Below are 7,624 nucleotides of genomic sequence, written 5' to 3' on the forward strand. Positions count from 1 at the left end.
TTGTCCATCTATCCATAAGACTACATGGAACTGAACCGAAAGTAAGGATCTGAACCAAGAATAGCAGCATAGACAAAAGCAAGATTAAACATCATTCTTCAGTCCTCAAGGGTACATGCATTCTCCTTCCTGACTTCGGCTTCCTGCTCTGGTGTGTAGTGCTCTCTAAAAACAGCTACTGCTTACCCCCCCCCCCCCTAGTGAATAGTAACAATTTTAAGAGGATCAACCACAGAGAGAATTGGTTCCTAATTAGAGCAGCTAAAGAAGCAAGTAGCTAACATTAGTACATAGAGTCTTGGAAGTGGGCTACAATATCATGGCAAAATGACAGGAGTATATCATTGCTTGTGGTTAGCATAGTTCTCTCAAAATTTTCATGGCTGGTTTGCTACTACTTCCAATTTTGTCTGTACTGTATTAAATAAGGCCGATCAAAGCATACCACAAATGGTTTTCTGTGCAAAATAAATAGACCAAAAAATGAATGAAACAAAATAAATACACAGCCCCTTACGCATATATGCAGATGAAAGCTTCCAACAATGAAATAATTCCTAGTTTAACCGAAAGGCATTAGCATAGGTGAGAACAAATATTTTCAATGGGCTCTAACAAGAACAAATGGCAGGACCAACAACAACCTCCAACCGAGGAGATGACGAGCCAGCAGAGCAATAGACGAAGACCAAACAGCAGATATAAAAGCAACCTGTGGCAGACAAATCAAATGCCTTAGGAGGGTGAAACACGAACGAAAAGAGTGTATAATCAGCAAACTACATAGACAATAGGCTAATTATGCTTGCAATCAGTATAAATATAATTAGCAACTACTCCTTCTGTCCCATAATGTTAGACGTTTTTTGATACTAGTGTAGTGTCAAAAAACGTCTTACATTATGGGCGGAGGGAGTACTATATATCAATTACTTGAGTGGAATGATATGCCACTTTCATGCATCGTAAATACGACGGCTGCCCCTCTCAACTCTTCTGTGCCTCATCTCATGACTAATTCTACTAATCAGTGACTGGGTTCAGTTGCTGTCCAAATCAAGACAATTACATGAAAGCACAACACAGTACATCCTAATGTAAGATATTTTAACTAACAGAAGCAAGCACCTGTCAATTTATGATTATCTAAGAAAGAACAACAAGCCTGAAACACGGTAGGCACATCAACTAAATTGAGGCACACATATCTGTCGGCACCGCGGCACGGTCACATTTAAAGAATTAATAATTATGAAAAGCCTGTAGTGCATGTCACAACTATAAATACTCTGTTCTCACCTAAAACTATCAGAACAGAGACAAATAAGAACAGAGCTGCCAATATAAATGCAGGTCAATGCAGAACACAACAGGTGAATATTTCCAAAGACAAGCAAATATATCCGTCTAACCCGACACAACATATTCAACATATCATATAACCACTTACGCAGACAGTTACAGCAGGCTTTCATAAAGTGGACTGGAAATCAGGGAAATAGACATGGAATATTTCTCTATAGCTACACGGTTTTGAAATATTTTTCTTCTTGAAGCTAACCAAGCCCGCTGTCTTTTTTTAGCTTTAGATAAATCCGTCAGTTTGAAGTAGAAAAGCAATGACTAAACCGAAAGATCCAAGCAAAGGACCATCTACTTTTTTATAACTAATCAATCCACCTAAACCATGGTTTTCGAGTCGCGACTCATGCGAGTCGCTCTGGGGCAGCGAGTCGGAAGAAGTCGATTCTGCGTTGTGACTAGTCGCGACTCAGAGTCGCGAGTCGACACTAATCTGAGTCGACCATATTTTTGCGACTCATAGACTAGTCATAGACTAGTCGCGACTAGTCGAGCGACTCGAAATCCATGACCCAAACTAAATTACTTTCTTGTCTGTTTTAATAGAACACAATAAACATTTTCCATTGCACTCTTGCTCCAAGCTTACAAACCCTACATATTTTAGGTGTTGCATCCCTCTGATATTGTTGCATAGGTACTTAAACAGCAGCCTAGGAAGAATACTGCTTGGCTATATTCAGGCTAAACTCTAAATCATTAATCTAAGCATCCAGTTTGTGTGCACCTCATTATATTTATGCTCATTTAATGGCAGCGCAGCATCCCATTTTGAATGCTAGCTAAGAATACCCAACTAATCAGACTTTTTTCCTATGAGATTGTAATAAGGAATAATGATGGTAGGTGATCTGATATTATATTCGACTAATAATAAAATAAGTAAGGAGAGCAGGGTATGGAAAGATAGATAGCCTAGAAAAGAAGCATGCCGAGGAAAATGCCAAAGAGATACTATCATAAGCAAGGGCATTTGATGAATTCATTAATTAGTTAAGCCAGTACGAATATACATGACTGAAAAGAATATGTATTTTGTAGTTTGGACAAATGGAGTAACCAAGACAACAATAACTGGGCGTACAGTCTAAATTAAATGAGCCAATTTGAGGAATTGTTATCCTCCAAACAATATTCAGATAATTCTCTGTGCTATGATGATAATTCTGTACTTGCACATTACTCAGCATACCAAGTTCTCCATTCAGGTTCTTCTCTGCACGACACATGAATATATGAGCAACTAGTTTTCTTGGTCCTATTTCTTGGTCCTATTTCTTCTTTCTCATATCTGCAAATATCATGTTTAGGAAACCCACATATTAGTAATTTCAGAGATGTACATTAGAGAAAATGTTCAGCTAACAATCCAATTAGATATACATGTTCATGTATGTTTATACAGAATGCCCAATGAAAATTTAAACTTAGATTGAAAGTTCCCTTCCATTGCATTTGAAATTTGCTCTCTTTACCTCTCCCTATCCCACTCCCACTACCACACATTCATCACACAACACATAGAGAGAGATAGAGGAGCACCTGGTTGGGAACACCGGCGGAGCTACGTGCGGGCAAAACCGTGCCGTGGCCCGCCCTGTCCAAAGGTGAAAAAGGAAACTACGCATGCCCAGTCCAGGTCGTGAGGCGTCAGCACTCAGCAGCCTGCATGCGCAAGGGAGACCTGTCGTGCGTGAGAATATGCACGTGAGACCTGTCGTTCGTGAGCTGTTCGAAGCCTGAATGCCCAGCGTACATCCAATTCCAGAATCAGTCGTAGCAGGACGCTCCAGATTCAGCCAATCACACATGCACTGTGCACAACCTAGTTTCCTTTCTACCCCTTAAAAAACTACTTCCTCTGTCCCATAATTTAAGACGTTTTTTGACACTACAGTAGAGTCAAAAAATCTTACACTATGGCACGGTTTAAAGCAAACATTTCCCTTTTCCTAATTGCACTTCAAGGCATCATCTCAAATTCTAAATTCCAATTTCCGTATAGGCTCCATCAAACTAATCAAAAATCCTATAGGCTATAGTTATCTGAAATTTAGAGTACCGATTTGGTACCATGAATTATTCAATCAATTATTGTTTGTGAAATTTTATAAATTGGAATTTACGTACTAGATAACTCGCAACGGATAAGTCCAGTCAACAAAGAATTGGTTTGGTTTCAAAAGAAAGTGAGATGGTTCAACATTATGCTGGTTTTCAAATTATCTGGGCACTAACTAATACTCCTTTGAAAAAACTCCTAATAGACTGGCCCGCCCAATTATTTCTCTGTAGCTCCGCCACTGGTTGGGAAGGAAGGCGTTGAGCGCATCCGTTCCTCACCATGGGGAGCACCTGTGGTTGGAAGCAAGCCATGAACAACAAGTTGTAAAGGAACTGTAAGAGGAATGAATCCAGGGGAAAATCAGCCCCAAATCAAATCAACCAATGAAGAAATCTGCCATTGTTTTGACCACGAAATTAGACCAGACAAAAGGAGAAATCAACAGAGAACAAATCACACGGGTGCCCGGTTCTATACCTTGCTGTCACCCGCTTGTTTGGCGAGGGCCACCTCGGCCAGTTCCTGCAGTCCCGCCGCCGCCCCGGATGCCGGTCCCGTCGCCTTTCCCTCTTTGGCAGCTGGGCGAGCGACCTCGCCGGCGCAGGCCGACGCCGGCCGGCGACCTGTCCCGTCCGCTGCCGAGCCTCCCTCTCCTATTTCCTCTCTCTTTCTCCCTCCTCTCGTCATCCGTCACTCCTCTTTGCTCTCTCTTTCTCCCTCCTCTCTCCTGCACGGACCGGTCCATGGCACTGGCGCTGGATCGAATCAAGCGCCCCCGCCGTCGCCCATTGTCTGCAGGTCAGATCTGGCGGGATCCCCTACTCCTCCACCCCAGCGAGAAGACCGGCGGCGGCTGACGAGGGAGGACGGGGTGGTGCTGCGCTGAGCAGTGGCCATACATGGGCAGCCCAGTTGGGGACGGGGACGACGGCCAGGGTGTGCAGAGGCGACGGAGACGGACTGGGAAGGAGGAGAGGAGGCGGGGATTGGGGGAGGGTCGGGGGAAGAGGAGGCAGCGGATTGGGGAAGGAAAAGGAAGACTCTATAGGGTCCCCATCGACGGACCCACGACCCCAGGGCCCGCCCGTCAGCGACAGAGGCTAGGCAGGGAACGAAGTGAAACTGAACGCAATTTGCAATTGTTGGCCGCGTGGATGGCCTGAGAGGGGCGGCTATCCTAGCGTCCTTTATAAGTTTAATTAATCACATACAATAATTGACAGCCAGCCTTAGGCTGGTCATAGTGGGGAGTAACTTATACTAGTAACATACATACTCTCTCCGTCCTTCAAAGAGTGTACTTCCAACTTTGTTGAAGAGTCAAACTATCTTAATGTTTGACCGAGTTTGTGCAAAAATATATCAATGCTTGTGAAACCAAATAGGTATATGATGAAAATATATTTTGTCACAAATCTAATGTTACTAATTTGATGTCATAAATGTTGTTGTATTATTGTATAAATACTGTTAAACATAAAAAGGTTTAACTTTCTAACAAAGTTGGAAGTACACTCTTCAAAGGACGGAGGGAGTATGTTACTAGTCCATGTTACTACCTTCATAGTGGGAAGTGTCATAGGTGTAGTAACATACATGTCTTCATTTATTGCTTTGTAGACTCATTTTGTATTGAGAACCGCTATGTTATGGTAACATATTATGTTACTTTATTTGTCTCTCTCCTCTTTAATTACATGACACATCATCTTTTTTGTTATGTGGCATCTATGTTACTACTTATGTTACTCCCACTATGACTAGCCTTAGACTAGTCACAGTGAGAATAACTTCAGTAGTAATATCGTGTCCAACTCAAAAAATTTGCTTATGTGGCAGTGAGTTAATGAGGAGAGAGATAGTTATAGTAACTTAGCTAGTTACTGTAACATCACATGTCCCGATGCAATATGAATCTATAACCAATCTGCAACATGTATATGCACATGAGGCCCTAAAATTAAAGCAGAAACAGAACATATACGAATTGCAACAAATAAAAGGATTGCTTGCTGAGTAAGGGCCTCTTTGATTCATAGGATCGCAAAAACACAGGAATAGGAAAAACGTAGGATTGAAATGGCATGTCCACTGGATCCCTATAGGATTTGAGTTGATTGTGTCATGGAAAAAACAAAGGATTTCTTTAAGAGGTTGGAGTGGATGTTAGAATTTCTGTGAAATGTAATACAGATGAATTCTTAGGAAAAAATTCCTACATGATTCAATCCTACGAAACAAACGGCCGACGTAGGAAAAATTCCAAGGATTCTAATCCTTCGAAAATCCTACGAAAATTCTTTGAATCAAAGAGACCCTAAAAGAGAAAGTCACGAACACACTCCTGAACGTCTTGCACATACCGTGGAGGTTGAGCCGGTCCAAGACGCAGCATGCCTAGCATGTTGATGTTGCGCCAAAAATTGGGTCGGCGCGGGCGCTGCCGCAGGAATGGTACATGTACGCGCCTCCCGTGAGGAAGTCTGGCTATGCGCGTGGAGGAATAGTGGAAGGGGCTTTGTGCAGGGCAGCAAGGATGTCAGCGAGGGAGGTAGGAGGGAGGCGAGGTCTGCAATGAGAGCGCCAACGAGGGCGTCAATGAATGCTCGTTGTCACCGTCATTCAACTTGTCTTATCCCTCCGTTCCTAAATACTTGTCTTTTTAGGCATTTCAACAAGTGACTACATACGGAGCAAAATGAGTAAGTCTACATTCTAAATATGTCTACATACATCCGTATGTAGTAGTCATTTGAAATGTCTAGAAAGACAAATATTTAGGAACGGAAGGAGTAGAACGTAGCGGATGGGAGATGAGCACGACATTGACGGAGTTGGCTGTTGCGACAGCAACACATGGGCGAGCTAAGTCGGAGTGAGAATCGGCGGTGACGCGGAGCATGCTGGAGGTGGATGTCGCGGGGAGAGGATGAAAGAACGATGCGGGGAGCGATGGGATTGGGTGGTCCTGTGGGCGAACTGCGACAGGTGGAACCCTTGCCGGGTCGAGAGGAAGAGAGCGGGGAGGCAGGGGTCGAGGAGTTTGCTGCGCCTGGCCGGTTTGGGTGTTGGGAGATCTAGAGACAAAAAAAATCAGGTGCGAGATAAACCCCAAAATCTCTACTGCTAAGAGCATCTCCAACAGCCGCGCTATATAAGCGCCACGCTATAAATTTTTTTTTTGCGCGCACGCAACCGCTTAATTAGGAAGCTCCAGCGGAGGCGCAATAACCGCGCGCGCGCGCATAAAGAGTTCAACGCACGGTCCGAAACGCCATCACGCACCATTTATTTGTTGTGCCCGCTCCCGTGTGCTGCACACTCGAACGCTCGCTTGCGGCTTCCACCTACCCCGACCCAGGCACTGGCGCCGCCGCCTGCATCACCCCATTTGTTCCGGCGACCATTCTGGCGCTTCCCCGGCCTATCACCGCGCCGCCGCCACTTCCTCGTCTCCCACCAGTCGCCACCGCCCCTCGCGCGCGCCATTCCACTGACGAACAGCGTCCGGCCATCCACTGTCGCTCGGCACCCACAAGGTGTTCGACAAAACGCTTGCAAGGTCTGTATTGCTTCAACTTCACATTTTTTTACATGAATTTGGTGCATGTTGTTTGTAGTTTTTATTGCCTGGTTTAAATTGAACATTGTAGATGAGTTCGTCGTATGATTCTTCCGAAGAAGAATTTAATATTGAAGAGGAGGAGGATCTTGCAATGATCTAGCTATGCACATCAATAAAAAACCGAAGCACGGTGGTTCGATTATGGGTCGGAAGAAAATTTGGAGGGAAAGGATTGATGCCCACAATAGATTGATGAGGCACTATTTTGTGGATAATCCCGTGTACCCCGAGTCGTACTTCCGACGCCGGTTTAGGATGAGCACCGAGTTGTTCAAGCGCATTGCAGACAAACTAGCGAGCCATGATCGGTTTTTTCAGCAAAGAAAGAATGCCGCCGGAGAGCTCGGGCATAGCACCTTTCAGAAGGTGACAACCGCTTTGCGTATGTTGGCATACGGTATTCCGGCTGATCTAGTTGATAACCACTTGGCCATGGCTGAGAGTCACGCCATCATGTGTGCCAAGCGCTTTGCAGTTGGAATTGTGCAAGTGCTTGGCCCGGAGTATTTGAGATCTCCCAATGCTGAAGACTGTGCAAGGCTTTTGGAGATGAACAAAGCTCGCGGGTTCCC

The 7,624-nt window shown here is 44.5% G+C and overlaps 1 long non-coding RNA gene across 2 annotated transcripts; it reads right to left on the reverse strand.

The window, feature by feature from the left end:
- Window positions 1-420: 420 nt before the first annotated feature.
- Window positions 421-4,422, reverse strand: LOC119278398. Of its 2 annotated transcripts, XR_005137771.1 has the most exons (3): window positions 3,905-4,422; window positions 2,555-2,653; window positions 421-712 (listed from the first exon to the last, which is right to left on the reverse strand). It is a non-coding gene; the product is annotated as an uncharacterized LOC119278398 (long non-coding RNA). The 2 variants fall into 2 exon arrangements; XR_005137770.1 differs by lacking the exon at window positions 421-712 and having other exon boundaries at window positions 2,315-2,653.
- Window positions 4,423-7,624: the final 3,202 nt, after the last annotated feature.

The sequence above is a fragment of the Triticum dicoccoides genome, chromosome 3B (genome assembly GCF_002162155.2).
Source record: "Triticum dicoccoides isolate Atlit2015 ecotype Zavitan chromosome 3B, WEW_v2.0, whole genome shotgun sequence".
NCBI lineage: Eukaryota > Viridiplantae > Streptophyta > Magnoliopsida > Poales > Poaceae > Triticum > Triticum dicoccoides.